This window comes from Octodon degus, unplaced genomic scaffold (assembly GCF_000260255.1).
Source record: "Octodon degus isolate 3935 unplaced genomic scaffold, OctDeg1.0 scaffold00001, whole genome shotgun sequence".
Taxonomy (NCBI): domain Eukaryota; kingdom Metazoa; phylum Chordata; class Mammalia; order Rodentia; family Octodontidae; genus Octodon; species Octodon degus.
The window spans coordinates 19226603-19247511 of NW_004524577.1; the positions used below are offsets into that span (position 1 = coordinate 19226603).

Here is a 20909-nt window from a genome sequence, read left to right on the forward strand (position 1 = left end):
CTCTTGATCTCACGGCAATGTGCACACCACACTGGAAGGCTGCGCTCTAACCCAGGACTTTTCCTATATTCACTAGCAATGACTTGCCATCCTTGTGGATTCTGTCAGTGAATCTATGTGGGCACAAGGTACTCATTCCCATCAACCTCTTGAGGCTGCTTTTCTTCCAGGAGTGAACCTCTAACAGACAGCCCTGTACCACATTTTAAGTAGAGATTTAAAATTATCTCCTGAGAGAGACATCATTTAGATTAAGTTTTCAAACACTGCTGTAGTGGGGGGTGGCATGCATGCATATAGAGTGATACATGAAAAATATTGGCTTTTCTACCAATTTACATTCAAATTTATTTTCAGAGTAAAGCAAATCGCCATATCATTAATGCACTAAATTTCTGTTGTGTTTATGTTTGTTTCATGTTTAAGTTTACTTTCTAAGCTTGTGTGATTTGATACCTTTTTCTTGATGAAGTTTTTCAATGACATATCTGGTATTTGTTACAAGTGTAAATTATCATGGTTCTTCATAAAACATGTATGTCATGCTGTTTATTTTGCTATGACTATAATTTGTTAATTTTTATATTTGGGAGCTTTTTTCTGGTACTGGAGATTGACCCAAGGCTGGAGAATTCTACTGCTGTATGACTGAGCTATATTCTCTGCTCTCTGATTTATTATTTTTGTACTATTTTTCTTAACGTTATATGTTTTTCTCACATAAGTTATTATTTTTCGAAAATTTAGATTCAATTAACTATTGATTTCTTTACTTTTTTTTAGAAACATTTCTTCAATTTATGACATCAACTATCTGAAACAAGACCACAAGTTTGGGACAGTTAAATAATTTTGCTGCAGTTATGAAATATTTCTTGCGATTTGGATTTTAATTTTTCTCTTAATGTAATAACTATTATTTTACTTTATTATGTGATAAGCTGTTTTCAATTTTTTTAAATTAAACTTATTATTTCTCCAATTTTTTTGTTTTGATCAACTACAACATAAATGCTATTTTTTTATTAGTTCTGATAATTCCTTTTTTGTTAGTGGTTTTTTTGTTGTTGTTGTATTTTTAGGGAAGGTCTACAGGGTGTTCATATTCTCACTACTAGACTGGATTCACAGTGATTCTCCTGTTTACAGTCTGCCAAGTGCTGGGATTACAGGCGTGTGCCACCATGCCCAGTCTCAATCGCAGTCTCAGTGTGCCCAAACGGTAGGGTCGGCACGGCAATCAGGGGGATTGAACCCCCGGCCCCTGAAACTGCTTGCAGGCACTTTAATCTGCTGAGCTATTTGGTCAGTCCTTAGTGTTGGATATTGATCTCAGGCTTTTACATGTACTAGGCAAGTTCCTTACCATTTGAACCTTATCTCCAGGCTCTCAGTAATTTTAATATTAGTGTGATTAATTTTTTTTTAAAAAAGTAATGATTCCCACTTTGAAATTATTTACATGTAAACTCATCTATTAGATTTGGCTTATCATTATGATGACATAGTTCATCCTGAACTTTAATGTTTGTATTTAATTTTTAGGTTAAATTTGTATATATTATTTATCCTCACTTCTTAACATTTTATATTTTACATAAATTGAATGCTTATATTATTCAGTTTATTTAACTTCTTGATTTCACTGTTACAATCATTGCTCCATCTTCTTGGCAAATCTCTAATTAGGTTACAAAGTGCACAATGTTTACTTAGATATTTTCCTGCAGAAAATTTCCTGTTCATGTATGACTTAAGAAAAATCTCCTAAGGATAGGAGATAGGGAATAGGGACAGATGTCAGCAGTAGCATGTGACATATACGTCAGATACATATATAATCTGATATATATGTGCATATATATATATATCAGATAATATATATGATATATATCAGATAATAAATAAGATAATACATATATTGTTCTACATAAATTAGCATTAAAATATTCTAAGAAATAAATACTGTGCCTGCAAAAACAAGAAGACTTGAACTAACATGATGTATCACATGAAGTTAAGTGTCATAAAATCTATAGAGATTTTACAGCGCTTTAAGAACATTTTATTTACAAAGAAATAATATTTCAGAGAGAACTCTTTATTTTGATGTCTCCGATGGCTTTTCATGAAGGCTTGATTGTAGGCAGCTGTATCACTGCAGTCAGAGTGTCTTTGTAAGTAGTCTGGTTTTAGGTATCTCTCCTGTGTCAGATTCTTGTTTTGTGTGTGTTGCAAGATTTTGCCTTCCTTATGATTTGAGAGTGAAATATTGGTTTTCGTTTGGTACTGTCCTCCATCCTTCATAGTAAGACTTTGGTGAGGTTATTACCCAAGGAAATCTCGATGTTCATACCAAGGGAGAACATGTGGTTAAGGCAGATAGGGTTTCCTTTTTATAATAGCATAACTAGCAATACTAATAGCAGCTACTGAAATTTAGAAATTGACAAACTTTTGTAACTAACAGATTTGTACGTTAGTGCATAGGAGTAAGCATTATAGCTGTATAACAAAGCAGATCTTAAGTTGGGGATTTGTTTTTAAATTAGTTTCCCTGAGTTCTGTCTGGGCATCTCTCCACGCATCTGGAGTCCTCTAGGCAGACTAGCTCACCCCAGTTACTTGCTGCCACTTCTGGGCCATAGGGATGCTCCTGAACGTCTGGGCCTCAGTCTGAAATAAATCAGACCTACGTGCATAAATATGGTATTGTCTCCTTAGTGTAAGAACCTGAAAGAATAAATAAAACGTGAAAGCTATAATAGATATAATAAAATGGAAAGAAACCGAGCTAAGGAATAAACAAACAAAGATGAGAGAAAGGAGAAAAGATAAAAAGAGTGGAAATCATGCAAGCATATATACAGGATGGCTGAAATAATTATACTAATATTTTCCATCAGTTTTTTGAAAATTAGAATTAATATTTAGCATTTTAACTTTGACAAACTCTGCATGCTGATATCTGCAATCAGAGCAACTATGTCAAGGACAGCAATGTGTAGCACAAACCCATGGTTGAATACTTCTCATCTTGGTCTTCTAAATGTGCAGTGGTTCTAATATCTTATCAGTTATTATACTTTCTTTAAAATGATTTTTAAAAGACAGGAATAAAATTGATATTTCTTGAAAGCAAGCTTTAATATTCAATTATTTATGCAATCTTGCATAATGGTATCTGTTAATCTGAGTAACAGATTTATATTAAAAATAGATAATACAACTACCATTGTTAATTAACTATTCCTGTTTTGAAAATCCGCAATGTGTGGTTATATGCTACTCTGTTTTTGATATTTTTTTTCTATTTGATTTTGCTTCTGTTTTTACTCCTCAAAATAAAATTAAATCAAAATTTTTTAAAAGTAATAATAAAATACTTCTAAGAGATATAAACCATAGAACCAAGGGAAAACAGCTAATCATGGAATGGAAAGTATAAAATAAGTAGAATTCAGAAATTGCAGTCATAATATAGCATGTGTGGCTTTATTTTACTCTGTTTCTGATATTGTTTTCTATTTGCTTTTGCTTCTGTCTTTACTCTTCAAAATAACATTAAATCAAAATTTTTTAAAAAGTAATAATAGAGTACTTCTAAGAGATATAAATCATAGAACCAAGGGAAAACAGCTAATCATGGAATGGAAAAAAATAAGTAGAATTCAGAAATTACAGTCATAATATATTCTGACTGAAAGAATAAATTGCTAAATATTGACACCATCCTACATGTCCATCAACAGATACATGGATAAAGAACACATGGCTAACACACAATGACTTACATGTCAGTCATAAAGAAAGAAAAGTTTGAGTCTGCTAAGAAAAATGAATTAGACACAGAAACTTAAATATTCTATTGGTTGTCTTATGCAAGAAACTCAAACTATGAATAATTTAAGAGCAAAATGAATGGTAGATGACCGAAAATGGAGAATATCTTTGTGGAGCTGAGAAGGGATCAGGGGAGAGAGGACATGAGAGGAACTGAAACAGGAAGTAAAGAACATCAATACACTATACATGCATGAATAAATCTCTAGGATGACAGCATTTATCATTGATTGCACACATGTACCAGTAAAAATGAGTAACAAGTGAAAGAGAGTGCATCTGATTCACAGAGGGAAATGGTCAGAGCATTTGAAATTGCACATATGAATTGTGAGACAACAGATAGAAGAGCTAGAGGAAGAGAAAGCGATATATTGGAATGGCCAACAGGAGAGGAATGTAAGTACGATAGATCTCTATGCTGACGGCAAACTGAAACTCCCCCACACAAAGAGGTGGCATCACCACCCGTGTGAACCTTGAAATGTTAAAATGAGTGGAAGAATTTGGGTGAGGAAGAAGAGTATTAGTCTGAAATGCCCTCTTTGGGGATGCATCCTTAAAAACCCAAGATATTTTATGAGATGCCCAGAGGGGAAAAACGGTTGAAAGCATAGAAAAGAGATGAGAAAACAGAAAATGGGTCAGAGCAAAACTAAACTTTCAGTCTTACAACTCAAAAGAGAAAAGTTTCACAGTAGAGAAAGAACAGAACAACATCAAGGAAAGGAGCTTTAAGTCAAGGGCCCAGGCTGTACCATGTTGGAATTCTTCCACATTTCTCCTCATGGGAAGTTTCAAGGAATGTAATATTCATGACAAGCCCTTCTCAAATATGGAATAAAAGAGAGTAAATGAAAAGATGGAAAAAGAAACATGGGAATTAGTCTTCTCTTTCCATTAATATGGTGAAGAAATTCAGAAGATACCATGAAGGACAATACATTTTAAAGTATGAAGAAAATTATTTTAAAGCAAGGAAAAATAAATATCATCGATATCTAATGAAATGTTGACTGAGAAAAAAGTGATACCAAAAGCTTAAGGTGACTCAAAAAAACTCAGTCTATAAATCAAGCAAATGAAAGTGTTAGTGAGCTTTTAAAAATTTAGTTACCTTGGTGATTAAGTGAGGTTCTGGAAGACATTGAAAGTCAGAAGAAGACCTAACCAGACTAAGAAAAAAAAAAAAAATGTCTTTGATACTTTTCCAGTCACAAGGGTACCTCTTCTGTTTGGGGAATGGTTCAAAAGTAACGTCAATGAGAATCTTTAAAATACTAGACTAGCAGTTTGAACATCATTAACTAACAATGTATATGTGTTCAGTCTAATTATATAATCTGTAAAATTAGATGTCCAGATGTTCCATGCTTTGTTTTAGTATGTCTAATAATCACTTCATATTTTTACCATCTTAAAATTGCCTTCAAGTTTTATCAGGTCATTATCAGAGAAAAAGGAACAGATAAAAGTAATCTGACTATAGCTTCCTACTTTCACAGAGCAGGCATTTTATGTATCAATAGCTGCCTTCTGTGCATTAAAGCTGATTTTTATCCTCCTTGGAAGGATGCAAATGTTAAATATTTTGTACTCCATGAATATTTGCAATTAAGAAATCATCATGTTTTGTTACTTTTTGAATGAGCAAATTACATTATATTTAAGGACTACTGATGATTGAATATAAAATACAAAATTAGCTAGTTTTTTACAAGCTTTTCAGTGTGCATGACGAAGGAAATTGGATATTTAGATGTTTCAGTGACTATTTTGGAAAGATTTTGTAAAAAATAGAATAAAACTTATAGTTGAGATTCATGTTATTTTTTTCTTGAATAGTCTAATATATTTTTGAATCTCTAGTATATAGTGGTGTCAACAGTACTCTAACAAATTTATGCCAAGTATTTTTTAATTCTATTCTAGGAACAGAATTTTCAGCAAAGCATATAGACATATATGTACATTTCCCATATGTAGATGATACAGTAATTTTGTGACAATGTGAAAGCATTTATTGTTTTTGTTTTAAAATAAACACAATAGGCCCCTTCACGGGGGCATGCTGAGACAGTGATTGAGATTGGGCGTGGTGACGCGCCTGTAATCCCAGCTCTTGGGAGCCTGTAAGAAGGAGACTCACTACGGAATCCGATCTAGTAGTGAGACCCTGACGTCCTGTAGACCCTTCCTCAAAATACAGGAAAAAAAAGGTTAAAAAGAAATGACTCACTCTGAGCTGTGTGAGTCGGGATATGTGTATGTGATCGACTTCAACCTCAGCACAACTGCATCCTGGTCTTTGTTCTAAGATAAGACCTTTTCTGCTCCCTCCTCCACACAGGTCATTAATTCCAGCCCAGCAATACAAACAGCTCCCTATTTTTAACGCTGCACAAGGTAATATCTTTCATGTTCTCTCTCTCTCTCTCTCTCTCTCTCTGCCTTCATTGGTAAGTGGATGCAACTTGAAGCTATACTCATAAGTGACATAAACAAGACACACATGTGCAAATATTGTATTTTCTCCCTAGTGTAAGAACTCAAAAGAAGAAATAAAAATTGAAAGGGATAACACAGATACATGGAAAGAGAGTACTTAAGGATTAAACAATGAAGAGAGAGAAAGGAGAAAAGTTAGGAAATATGGTAGAGGCAAAACTATGTATATATATAAACAAGATGGTTAAAGCAATGGTCCTAAGAATCTCAGCCAGGCTTTTGAAAATAGCAGTTAATGGGGAGAATTCTCACCCTGAGTCTATATACTGGTATCTGTAAACTAAGCAACTACGTGTGGACAGCAATGTGTAATAATAAGGCCATGCTTAAAATACCTGTCATTTTGATCTAAATTCGTACTTCTTCTAATATAAGGATGTGCATCATATTAGTTATTGTTATTGTCCTATTATTTTGTTATTCAATTTTTTCAGTTATTGCTATACTCTCTTTAAAGTAAATGTTTATAAAAATTAAAGGTAATAATTTCCTCAATTTTTAACCTGCTTTTTCTTTGTTTTCAGTAAAATTTGCATTAAAACTCTGATCTTCATCCTCAAATACCCATCTGTTCCAGTTCTTTATTTCTAGACTTTAATAGTGAATGACATCATTATAATTTCTATGGCAACCAACCACACTGACATGATACAGAATATACAGTCTTCAGATAGTATAAAAAACAGCCGAAGCTTGTGAAGTGTTACGAACAATGTCTTATGCTCATGGAAATGTCTATAATTTTTTTTTAAGAAGGCTTTTGCTGTAACTCTTTCAAGACACTCACAAGCTAAGGCTTCAAAATTCTTTAGTCCAAGAATATATTTCATGTGCTAAAAGTTCTTAAATTTTCTAGTTTGATATTCTCCCAAGCTTTACACAATTTCTCAATTTTTCTAACTTTAGAAAGAAGAATTGGAAGGTAATAAAGCTATATTTTAAAGTGTCACTCAAAAGTTGTAATGTAGATCTCTTGGATTTACTCAACCAGCCTTTTTTCAAATTTTCAGGCTTATATCTTGTACTCTGAATGACTACTTTAAAGATAAAGATGCGCAACGTATTAGTTGTTGTTATTGTCCTATTATTTTGTTACTCAATTTTTTTTTCCCAGAACCGGGGATTGAACTCAGGCCCTTGTACTTGCCAGGGAAAGGTTTATTCTACTGAGCCATCTCCCTGACCACTTTTTATTCAATTTTGTTTTACTTTTTTCCATAAAAATATTAAGGGCACACATAACTAGGTTTCTAAGGTTGTTTCTGATACAAGGGGCTTTGTTAGAATGCAGTATCAGAAGATTAATTCAATAAAAAAATACCCTAGATTTAGAGGATAAAAGAGATAAGTCAGAAAGATGGTTGTACACTTAGTTTTCTTTTGGATCCACATTATTGTTGAAGACACTGTGTGTGTGTGTGTGTGTGTGTGTGTGTGCGTGTGTGTGTAGGAGTTGGTGTGTGTTAGACAATGACATTATGCTGTGAAATGTACTGGGTAATGTACATAAGAATGTCAGAATGGAGCTTTGGAGATAGCTCAGCAGTCTAAGCACCTGCCCAGCAAGTGCAAGGTCGCCAGTTCAATGCCTGATAGCATATGCAATGCTAGCCCTGGAACCCTGAGAATATAGTGCCAGCCCAGAAACTTGGCACAGTGGCACAGCACCTGTAATGGCAGCATTAGGGAGGCTGAGCCAGGAGGATCGCTGTGAGTCTGAACTTTGTAATATGATATGATATGATGTATATCAAATAAATCAATAATTTTTTTTAAAAAAAGATAAATAATGTCAAAACAGTAGAACTTGTTACACTACTAAGATCCTCACCCAGCCCCCAGCCCACAGGTACTGGTTGTGGCTCTCAGTCTCCAATTAGCATTTGCACAATTATAAACCAAAGAGAGGTATTGCATACAATGTGGCCTTGTAGCCCATTCCAAGATTATGTTTCCTAGCAGCACCATGGTAATACATACAAATTGTCCTTGTTGCTTTTCTCCTTGCTGAGACCAGAGTATCTGACATCCAGAGTTAAAAGAGAAAAGGTTTATTCTGGCTCAAAGTTTGCAGAGGTTTCTGTTCATAGCTGGCTTGCTCCAAGACAGGGTGGTTTGCGGAGAAGCATCGCAGAGGAGAACTAGTTCATGGCACAGCAGGGCAGGCAGAAGGCAGCCAGCAGTGACGTGGCAAGCAGCAAGCAGCAAGAGACTAGAGCTGCTGTCTTCTGGTCCCTTGTATTCTACCCATGCTACCTACCCTTAAGGCAGGTAGCACTTACACCCAAGGAGGGCCTTATCCACACCCAGAACTCTTCCAAACCAATCCGTGGACTAATTTAGTCCACACACACCCTCCTTCCCAGAATCATAGGCTCTAGATCCAGCCACCTCTGAAAAGACCAACCCATAACCCCTGAGGCTTTGGGGTCCACAGCAGAAACCTTGCTACCTTCTGCCCGCTATGGGATCAGAATGATTGCAGTTCAAAAGGATGATAGAAATTAGTCGATCAACAGATTCACAGAGAATACACACAGGCCTGGATTTGAGGTGCTAAATCCTGCAGAGAAAGTATGGCATTATGTCAAGAAGAATTTACCAATGTGACCTTACTTTCCTAGCACAGAATTTAGGACTCTAGCAAAGATTCCCAGAACATGTCTTCATAGCACTTGTAAGACCCTTGGAAACTCAAAGAAATTACCTACAGCCAGAGAGAAAAATAGACATGGAAAATGTCACTACAACATGACACTCCATTCAAACTCCTAACACAACATTCACTTAAGAACTATCCCCTGGCTTAATCCATTGAGAAAAGAGTCTCTGTGATTGAGTACCATTCTGAATCCCCACGTTTGAACACATGAGCCTTTGTGGGATGCTTTAGATTTCAACACTACTTATCAAGGAAGCACACATTGTGTTGGAGAAAGTGATAGCACCACAGAGAAGCACATTTCCTCAGTGACATGGAACAGGACTGATGTTTAGTGAGTCCCAGAACAGGAAAGGTTACTGCAGCAAATGAAAGATGTGTCAATTATTTGTGTTCCAAAGAAGTACTAAAGTGCATCCAATCTTCAAAAATCACGTGACCTGAATATGGTACATGAAGGGACTATACAGACAGACCAGCGTGTCATGAACTGGTCACTGTCTAAGCCACTAAGGCTGATGCCCTAGAGCATTCCGCCTCAGGAAGGAAGCTTTGTGACTAGGACTGAAAAGATTGTCCTCGTTTTGCAAACTGTCAGAAGCAAGTAGCCTAGATCTTAGGTCTATCCATCTCTCTTACATGTTTGTACTCAACTCAAGCATTAAGGGTGAGTGATACATATGCTCAGCTGACTGAGGAGGAACAAGATCACTCCTTGTTCACAAACAATTTAACTCAGTGAGGAAAAACTCAATGTAGGAGCCTGCTGCACTATGTCTATCTACAGGTGACCTTGAGATGCAATAAAAAGGAATACTGCTCCATGGAGCAAGACTGTGGTATACTGTATCTTGTCATCCATTTCTATAAAGGAAATAATGTAGCCTTAAGAATGTGCGTCTACAAGAAGATGCACAAGTGATATGGTGGAATGCTTAGAGGTGAATACCATGAACAAGGAGGTTGGAGGTGTTCATGTGCGTGGAAATAAAAAGAAATCAAGAGAGTATTCGTAGCATATATTAATCAAATATCACAAAAGAAAAGGTACCCAGTAATCAAGAAAATACAGTGACTTGCAGGTAGCCCTTCTTATCAGTGGTACATGGATTGGAGGCCTGGAGTAGCCAGGGTAACAGGAGGAGGAGCCCCTCATCTAGGGCTGCTCGCTGCAGTTGGTCCAGTTCTTGTCAGTGCTGGGCATCCCTCAAGCCACCATATAAATTAATCCTTGTTCTTTCCGGGCACTCTCCTCGTAAAGAACTATCGGTCACATGTACTTCTTAAATCGCGATATCCTAAAGGAAGTACACATACGTTTCTGGCATGAATTTGTTTGGCAGACGTTCAAGATCTTACCATTGCTGCTGCAGTGTCCGTGCAGCATTTTACTTCCTGAGAAGAGACCTCTTATTTCAACAGAGGGAGAGATCCAGTGAAGAATAAGGAACTAGGTAGAGGACAGTGAAGACATCCGTGCTGTGATCTACACGTGATTTAGAAGTTCACATACAACACACCTTAAGGAACTCACACTTCACGGTTGGCAGACTCAGGCATTCACGTATTTGTTTCCTTAAAACATCTGATAGTTGTTCTCAGAAATCCCTGCAACTTTACAGAAATTACACATACTCTCCAAAATAGCTTTTTATTTGGCAAAGATTTCAAGTAGCCAATCCAAGGGTATTATTTAGTTCTCCTTGCTGCTGATTGGCTGCTGTCTTTTAGCCTTCTCCAGCGGATGTACCAGCATCCTACATCATACACGTAGCTGTTCTTGGTTTCTTCTTCTACAGCCCTCAGATCCCTAAATGATACCAAGTGCCCTGCACCTTCTAAGCCTTTGTAATAAAATATTTTACTTAATTAAATTTCATACCTGTGGGAGACGTAGCATATTGAGAATTTAAACTGAATGAACCAAGGTTTGGGCAAGTAGAATCTTCACAAGATGAGAGTTTAAACTCTAAAAAGTTAACAGGCATTTTTTTTGACATATGAAGCTTGAGGATTTTTCACTATTCATGAGTTGTCTAGAAATATAAGATCAGCAAATTCCAGGGGTCCACTGTATTGAAATGTAATTGCCTTTGGGAAAATACTAAGAAGCAAGGCATTTTGAGGGTGATTCTGGGACGTGGGCATGTCTTCATGTGTGGGATTAGTGCCAAATTAGAGAAGAACAGAACCAGCCCAGCTCCCTTTCCCCTCTGTGCTTCCCACTGTGGAAGACGCAATATTCAAAGTGTCACCGAGGAAGCAGAGCAGAGCCTCCCTAGATTGCGAACACGACAGCATCACAATCTCAAGCAACCTCCTCTCCAGAGCTGTAAGAAGTAAATTTCTACCTTTATGAAGCACCCATGTGCAAATATCTTATACAGCACATCAAACAATGAATCTAGCTGTTCCAAACACAGTGCCACCCAGAAGCTGCTGGATTGACAGGTCATTAGCATGGCATCTGAGCGTGGGGCTTGTTTCATTATTTAAAAGCTTTGAGGATTCACGGTCTACCATGATCATCCCTTATTAGGTACCAAGCAGGTAACTAATATGCAGGAGTCAGAGATGAGAGCCGGAGTGTCTTCACTCAGCACCACACACCTAGCTGCTTAAGGAATTTGTACTTCATTTAACAATTCTGCAGATTAGTGCATTTCCTGTGAAAATGGAATCATCCCATCAGTGATAGAAAAATATTCCTGATAATGTGAGGTGAGGACTGCTATTTGGTTAATTGTGGATTCTTGTGCTAAGAGGAGTTATTTTCTTCTCTTGTATACTTGATCAAAATTACCAACAGGGTGTGGTAGTATTGTTGAATGCATGGAACCCATAGCTCTTCGGGAGAACCTTTTTAGAGTGTGGTCTTCCTGGGTAGAAATTTCATAGCAAAAGGCTCCTTGTAGTTGCCTTGATCTGAGGTGGTCATAGTATTTTGGACTTAGACAATCAGAGATAGAGCTCCGGGTTACTCCTCCACAGAAGTGCTATCGAGGTTAACAACAATCGTGAATGCAGAAATCAGAGAGTGTAGCCAAGACAGTCTGTTGGTACTGGTCCTGTCCAGTGGCAATGATAAGGTGGATCATTGGAAGATGTGATTTTTTAGCCCAGTAAACTTTTGCTATGTTTTTCCAGGAAAAGTAATCAACCAGAATTTTCTGAGGCTTTCAAACATTTTTTATTTTAATATTTTTAGAAGATATTGGATATGAATGAATCAAGATTTGGGCCAAATAGAGTCTTCACTAAATAAGTCAGATCATTCATTGATGACTACAATGTTTGTTCCTGCTGCTGAAGGTGCAGAAAACTGAGAACTCACAACTAACTTGCTTTCTGGTGAATGATGCAGCTCGCTGGAGCTCTCAGTGAGCCCAGCATAGAACAGTGGTGGGATGAGCAAAATAAGGGCAAAGACAAGACTGCAGTTTGACAGAGTTTCTCTCCTATGCTTTTCATGTTCTTTCCAATTGGGTAGATTTTTTTGTTTGCTTGTTTTTCATGTTGTGATACACTTGTGATGGGAGGAGAAGAGCTGAACAACAGGAGGGGTATTTATTTCTACCTTTGCAAGGTTCAAACCATGAGACACAAGGTTGCCTAGCAACTAGGGATGGAACTTGTTGAGACAGGATGTTTTTCTCAAGACTGGGGTAGCTTGACTGCTTTAGGCACTGTGGCCTTGTCTTGCCCCCTCATATGCAGCCAACTTCCAGCTCCAGCTGCTCAGTAAAGAAAAATACTACCTCTGTAGAAGCCATGGAACAGTCTCAGGAGGACCCCAAGTTCAGTGGCTTATTCATACCTTGAGGTAAGAACCCGCTCCCCATGCTGAGGGCAAGATGGCTGACACTGTAGCTCCTAAGCTGTGAACACCAACTGAGGGCTTTGTGTGATTGGGTTCCTGGACTACTTCCTTCCTCGATGCAACCTTTATTTCAATCCTTTCCCAAGCTGATTTCAAGAGCAGTCCCTGCAGAACTAAGTAAACCTCCTACGCAGAAAGTAGACAGCCCCATCTGATAAAAATATCTCTCCAGGCAAAAGCATTATAGGCATGTGAAACTGTGCATTGTGTTTTATTTTACTAGAATCAAGTAAATGCAGGCTTATCTAAATCTAAGAGCTGTGTTTTTATGAATATAGAGTAATGATATACATTACAATGACATATATATGGTGTTTTGTGAATTTTTGTATTGAATAAAGATTTGAATTATATGACCTTCAATATTTTTAATCTGAATTAACCTTTTGCACCTCAAATGTATAACACAAACATAAATATTTTACATATACATGCAATGGCATGATAGGTAAAAGACAAATTCATCTATTTTCCATTTGTTAAATTAAAAAGAAGAAATCATCCTAGCAGCCAAAAATAGCTCTTCTTTTTTTGCAACATTACGCTTAACTCTTTATGAAAAAAAAATAGCTTTGAATATGGATAATGCAAATAAGAGAAATTATGATTAAAAGTAAATGTATATTTTGGCTCCCTGTACAGTAATTTTGGTTAAAAATTAAGCGATAAGCACATGCGTTTTCAGAATAAACTTTCATTAGTATTTGAAATGGAGAGTTACATTTCTTTTTATCCTTGTCCTCTCAAATTGGTGCTACCATCAGCACTTTTCCTTCCTGGGAGAGCCAGACTGCTATAAATGTGGTTAACTGCTTGACTAAGAAAATAAATTAAACTTTGAAGATGGTAATTTAAACTTCGGTTTACTTGATAGAGAGAGCTAATGAAAGGAAGTGAATCAGGACTCTCTGCCATGTGGCTTGTTTGCTGACTCAAATCCACTTTGCTTTTTATGTTCCTTCCAACCGGGTCATTTTTATCATGTTGTGATACACTCATGATGAACAAAGCTAGAATGAATATATTCAAATAGATCCCTACTCATAAAAAATGCGTGTAATCTTCTCCCACTTAGTACGGGATTTGTTATGCAGAATTCATCATGATTTGCTCTAGTTGAAAGCAGTCAATAAGAATAAAGCACCTATATTATTAGTGATTATATTGTTTAATAAAATATTTTTATCTTCTATTTTTTAATATTTTAGATTTGCATATTTATATGATTATTATAAAGCTTTGCGAGAAATGAAAGATAGCTCATAATCTTCTACAGAACATGTAGTCTTTATCAAAGCGCCAGCTTAGGCAGAGCACAGCGGCTGAGGTTCGATCCCCGGCGTGCCGAGCCAGCCTCGCCCCGGGGCACGCTGAGATGGCGATTGAGACTGGGCATGGTGGTGCACGTCTGTAATCCCAGCGTTTGGGAGGCTGAAAACAGGAGAATCACTCTGAGTCCAGTCAACGTAGTGAGATCCTTTGCACACGGGACTAAATACATTTAAAAAAAAGAACACGTAGTCATTATCAATTTCTGCAGGAATAGATATTATAAAGCTTTGCAGATTTCAGATTTCATACCAAACCCCAAGTGCCCCTGAATGGTTAAAAAAAGAAACTTGGAACAAAACAAAGCTGAAGAACTTATTTATTTATTTCAAAACTGAATACAAAGTTATAACAATCAAAATATTGTGACAGTCTCAAAAGGCAGATCAATAAATCAGCGGAACAGACTATAAAACTCAGAAATTATGTCTAATGAATGTTGATATAAGTTTCATAGATACAAATTCACTGAAAATAGATCATAGAAGTAAATATAAGACTTCGAAATAAATGTTAGGCTTCAAGCTATGGGGCTAGAGAGATAGCTCAGTAGAATAAGTGCTCGCCTGGCAAGAGCAGGGTCCTGAGTTCAATCCCTGGTACCACACACACAAAAAAAGACTTCAAGCTTTGAATGTCTTGGAAGAAAACAGAGACATGTTCAGAGCACTGAACATGACACCAAAAAGTTATAAACAGCATGCAGTGGCTCATGTCTTTTGTAATCTTAGCTATTCTGGAGGGTGGGTCAGCCGTAAGCCGGAGGGCAGCCGAGGCCACATAAAGTGACTGTCTAAACATACACAATAAGAGATTAGGCATGGTGGTGCTCACCTGTAATCCCAGTGCTTAGGAGGCTGAAAACAGGAGAATCACTAAGAGTCCATTCCACGTAGTGAGACACTATAAACCGTGTCCTAAATAAAAAAAAAAAAAAAAAAAGGCACAACAAATATACAATATGAAGATAGAGCTTACAGTAAGGCCCTGAGTGTAATGTCCATACAGCACAATAACCAAGATCAAGTTCAAACCATAAATTCATATTTTCAAAATTGAGCTTATTTTTAATTTTTTAAAATATACTCATATATCTTATTTTATTGGTTTTTTTTTTAGAAAATAAAAGTCATTTGGCTTAAATTGCTTAAAGAAATCCCAATAGCCTCCAAAATTTAACACATGATTTTAGAATTGTAGATCCAGAATGGCAGATGCGTGGATTTTGAGGAGACTTGGAAAATGATAGAGAACTGCTGTGAGATGTCAGTGTGAGAAAAAGGAGCAGATAAGGAAAATATGTAATATCGGGATATCTTTACAATACATTGAGACTTGCTTCATTCTTTTTGTGATATCAGCCATAGTGTATGTATACTGCTTCATTAATTACCAAGCAGAGACTTTATGTCCCTGTACTGTTGAAATGCAGTCCTAAGTTCTCTGCCCTTCACAATTAAGTCTACCACGTAGAATATATTTCTTTTGCCCAGTTAAGAGCATTCCTGGGCAGAGGAGATGGCTCAGTAGAATAAGCGCTTGCCTGGTAAGCACAAGGGCCTGAGTTTAATCCCCAGTTCTAAAAAAAAAAAAAAAAAAAAAAAGCATTCCTAATAAGCTGTTAATGAGCTGTCAATTTCTAATATATGCTAAAGAGCCAGCGTAATCACTGAGGAATTCCAGAGGCAGTAATAGGTTTCATCTCCAAAACCTGATCAAATGAATCATTCCAAAATTTATAATTACTGTTTAGGTATCCTGACTTTGAGTCATTTCTAAAGTATCAGTAATTGTAGAAATCCAGTTTACATCCTATTGTATTTCCCTGTATAGTATCACTCTATCTAAAACATTATCATTTAATGATTAGTAGATATTATTTACTAAGGAAATGCTCTGTGGCAGAAATTAAACTTTAATGTTATAATCTGTTAAGGAATTCCCTAAGGTGTCTTATTATTTTAATAATTGGAAGAGTTCCATGGTGATTATTTTGGCAGCAGCAAAGTGGAATAAACAAGTCAGATTTACAGACTTTTACTTCAGGAATCCACAGAAAAACTATTTAAAGCAGGTTGCGTGGAATCTATTGTTGTAATTTAGTTTTTCCAATGAAACGCATTTGAGAAGAACAGAAACTACTCCACGTTTTACAGTACACAGGCTGAGTTCTATCGCTTGCACTAAATGAAGCCTCTTCATGATACATTCTCACTTGTGGCGTAGGAAGAGGGCCGAGAGGGTCAGGCAGGATCTCCTTGAGGAGAGATCATCCTCATGCTGTCTGCCCGTTCACTACCCCTGTGGATCCCACCATTGTGCTGTGTGGACCTCTCTTCCAACCTACAAGTCAGAACAGCAGAACAGAAAGCTGGAGAAAAAGTGTAGTTTTCCAAATAATCGAGTTTGCTAGTGAGTGGAACAACATTTCTCTAACATATAACTCAATGTATAGGTAGGCTTCTCTGAACCGGAAGTCAAGTAGTCACCTAGGATTAAGCAGTCCTTTGAGTATTTTTCTAAACGGGGTAATCTTGCTGGAAAAAGTACTCATGATGATGATGTTGTACACTATCCGGACAAAGAGGTAAAAAAATAAAGTCATTTGTGAGCTGTTTAATGGGATGGATGCCAACTGTGAAGTGAAGAGAAGAAACACAGGGCTATTCAAAACTGTAGGCATATAAAAATCATTTGAATATTTTTCAGATAAAAATTTCACTGAACCATTGGTAAGAAACCATAGCAACCAAGAAAAAAAAAAAAAAAAAAGAGAGAGACAAAAGGACCTTATGGTGTGTAAGACACATACTTTTTCCTCCCTCTTTTTTTTTTTTTAATCCTTAAAGGACTTTGGTAAAAGAAGAGACTGGAAAAGTGGCACCTCTAATGTGGACACTCACTTCGGGACCCTGGAGCCACAGCTTAAATGTACCAACAAAATGACAGAAGAAAAATTTGCGTTAGATATGAACTTAAAAGTTTAAGTTAAATAGGATTAATCTATCAACATCATGACTGACAGAATTCTCATTTTACTTACATAATAGTATAATGTGTGCAAATGATGTTTATATGAAATGTATTAAATTATAAGTTTGTTACTCAAATAAATTATATTCAAATACTTTCATATTGTAACACTGTTTTAAACAATGTTGTTACAAAATTATCAAATGTCATTCCATGGTAATACAATTTTACCACATAGAACACAGTCTAGACATATTGTTAAGATATTCAGGCATGTAAGAAATCTAGTCTTCAATATATTTCATTATATAGATGAAGTATTGGATTTATTCAGTTGTACAGTTAGTTGATTTGAAATTAGCAAGAATATTCTCAAATTTCTGTAGGAATATTAGGACACACGATATGGAAATATTTTTTCTGTATTTTTTATTTTATTAATTCAATCATAAGTAGCTTTTGCACAATTAAAATAAATCTTATCTTCATCATTTGCAAATTAAGAAATTGGATCATATAGAAGAAAATGAGGGAAATCCTTTAGTATTTAAGGATACTACCTTCTTATCAGATATTTAAATAGCCAGGGGATGATGGTGCATGCATTGTACTCCTAGCAATGGAGAGGTGAGGCAAGGGGATCACAAGTTTAAGCCCAATCTGAACACACTCGAGGCTTAGTAACACGGTGTCAGAAAATTTAAAAGAAAATGGGCTACAGATTTACTTCGCGGCAAATGCCCAAGGTTCAGTCTCCACCACCAGCAGCAACATACAGCCAGGTTTCTGATACACATTTTGAAGTTAACGGAATGAATTGCTAGATGGGAATTGACTGAAGCCATTGAAAAATCTGTAGGTTTGATTCTAAGATTCTGTGACATACTCAGTACTATTAATTATCCTAACGCACCGCTCTTGCGTTACTGTCTACTTTTCCATAGTTCCTTGTGGCACCATTGGCTTCTTTCTAGTGAACATATAGAGAAGCAAAGAAATAAGGGATATTTATCAGATTTCACAATCATGAGAATGATTTTCTATCTCATTAAAAATTTAAGCGATCTTTAGTATAAATTCCTTGTTACCTAACAGGCCATATGCATTTTTATTTATGCTTTTGCCAGTGTTCTCAAAGCATTGTAATTACAGTGTTGAAGAAACCTGAATCACAAATATAAAAGGAAAAGGATTTTTGAAAGAATTACTCCTATTCGTAATACCTGGTGCAAAAAATTTCCTGGATTCTTGACATTTGTAATTTCCCTTTGAGCATATCAGAAGTCCAGGTGAAACACAATGAAATGTTTTATGCACATTGAAATTGTAGATGAATTACAATGGAATGCCTTATATTCTCACTTTGGATCTACAACAACTACAGGAATTCCCATATGCTAGAAATGAAGAAAGAAAATATTGCCAAGATAGAAAGCACCAAGCAAAGCTACAGAATGCCAGGAAATACTGAAGTGGGCTGGGAGTTTTTCTAAGACAAAGTATTGGTTATTCCAGATGAATTTCTGATCTTGGCCAAGGCAGAGGGCTAGCCAGGGGTTGCTTATGATGGAGAGGCATTGGGACAAAATTAGGGCTGGAATACAGGAGAAATATGGGCTGTTGTGTGTTGATGTGGTTCTACATGTGCATAAACTGGGGTATGTAGGTAACTCAGATGAAGGTGACAAGGTAGATAACTCAGAGAATTGAAAGTTTCATAGAAAAAAAAAAAGTTTGCTGAAGACCACTATAGCCTACATCACTGGAAGGAAAACAACTCCTGCTAAGAGAATCCACAGATGAGACAAATACCAGATTGAACACCCAAGAAATAGATATTAAAAAGTGTCTGGGGAGATAGCTCAGTAGAATAAGTGCCTGCCTGGCAAGCGAAGGGTCTTGAGTTCAATCCCCAGTACCACCAAAAAAAAAAAAAAAAAAAAGAAGATGTTAAACTATGCCTACTCCTGTTTAAAAGTTTAAATTTGATAAAACAAGCATGATGATTGGAGAAACAGCAGAAAGTGTTAAGAAAAAGCTGACAATTGAAATACGTTTTAAGCTTTGGAAAAATTATGCAAAGGGCTGAAGAGGAAAAACTACCCAGAGACGTTGCAAGAGCTAACTTGCCACCATGAGAAAGCTAATTAGTTTATGAGTTTTAGATTTCAATGTGATTCTTCAATGTAAACTGTAAAGTACTCACATACTTTTATATGCCTGACACATACTAGGTGAGAAATAATGACAGCAGTTGTTACTATGTAACAGGGTTTTTCTTCATTTTTTTTTTGTTTGTTGTTTGTCTTTGTTTTTGGGGATACCAGGAATCTAACTCAGGACTTTGCCCTTGCCAGGAAAGAACTTATTCCACCGAGCTATCTCCCCAGCCCCTACAATGTAGCAGTTTTTGTTGTTGATGTTTATTGTTTTTTATGTTGTTGTTTTGTTTTGTTCTGTGTTCTAGGGATTGGACAACTCAGCTACATGCCCTAGCTTTCTTTTAAATTATTCTTGTTTATTTAAATAGCTAAATTGTCCAGCCTATTCTCAAATCTCCAATCTTCCCGACTAGGTCTCTAAACTTATTGGGATGTATTAATGTACCACACACCTGGCTATTCTTTTAGCATTATACTATTTTGGAAAAGAAAAAAAGGTGAGTAATTAAAAATAGAATGAGAAAGTCCTATATTAAGGAATTCTTGGCACATGCTCCAACTTCCTCTTTTCTGGCTGGAACCATGGAGGGTGTAGAAGAGAAGAAAAAGAAGGTTCCTGCTGTGCCAGAAACTCTTAAGAAAATGTGAAGACATTTCACAGAATTGAAGATAAAGTGCCTGAGAAAGAAGTTTGCCCAGAAGATGCTTCACAAGGCGAGGAGGAAGCTCATCTATGAAAAAGCCAGGCACTATCATAAGGAGTACAGACAGATGTACAGAACTGAGATCCGAATGGCTGGGGTGGTGAGAAAAGCTGGCAACTTCTCTGTCCCGGCAGAGCCCAAACTGGCCTTTGTCATCCGGGTCAGGGGTATCAGTGGTGTGAGCCCAAAGGTCCGCAAGGCGTTGCAGCTTTTTCACCTTCGCCAAATCTTCAGTGGTACCTTCGTTAAGCTCAACAAGGCTTCAATTAACATGCTGAGAATGGTGGAGCCATACATTGCATGGGGCACCCAAACCTGAAGTCGGTGAATGAACTAATACACAAGCGTGGCTATGGCAAAGTCAATAAGAAGCGAATTGCCTTCACAGATAATTCACTGATTGCTCAATCTCTTGGTAAATACGGCATCATCTGCATGGAGGCTTCCATTCATGAGCTCTATACTGTTTTGGAAAATGCTTCAAAGAGGCAAATGACTTTCTGTGGCCATTCAAGTTATCATCTCCATGAACTGGAATGAAGTAAAAGACCACCCATTTTGCGGAAGGTGGAGATGCTGGAAATAGGGAAGACCAGATCAGCAGGCTTATTAGAAGGATGAACTAAGCGTCTTTATGACTTGGTCAGTTAATAGAGTATCTGCTTCCAAATTGAAAAAAAGAAAAGGAATTCTTAATGGATTGCATTAAGAAACAACTAAAAATGGTATCTAGATGTAATTGAAGTGGTGATCAAAGCTACTTTTTAGGAAGAAAAATGATGTAAATCGTAAGTAAGAACTAACGTAATGGCATTATAATGTTACTCCTGAATATCAAGATAAAAGGA

General features: G+C 36.6%; 1 pseudogene; it reads left to right on the plus strand.

Annotated features, from left to right (window-relative positions):
* Nucleotides 1–19939: 19939 nt before the first annotated feature.
* LOC101559857 lies at nt 19940–20687 on the plus strand (annotated as a pseudogene).
* The last annotated feature ends 222 nt before the right edge of the window (nt 20688–20909 follow it).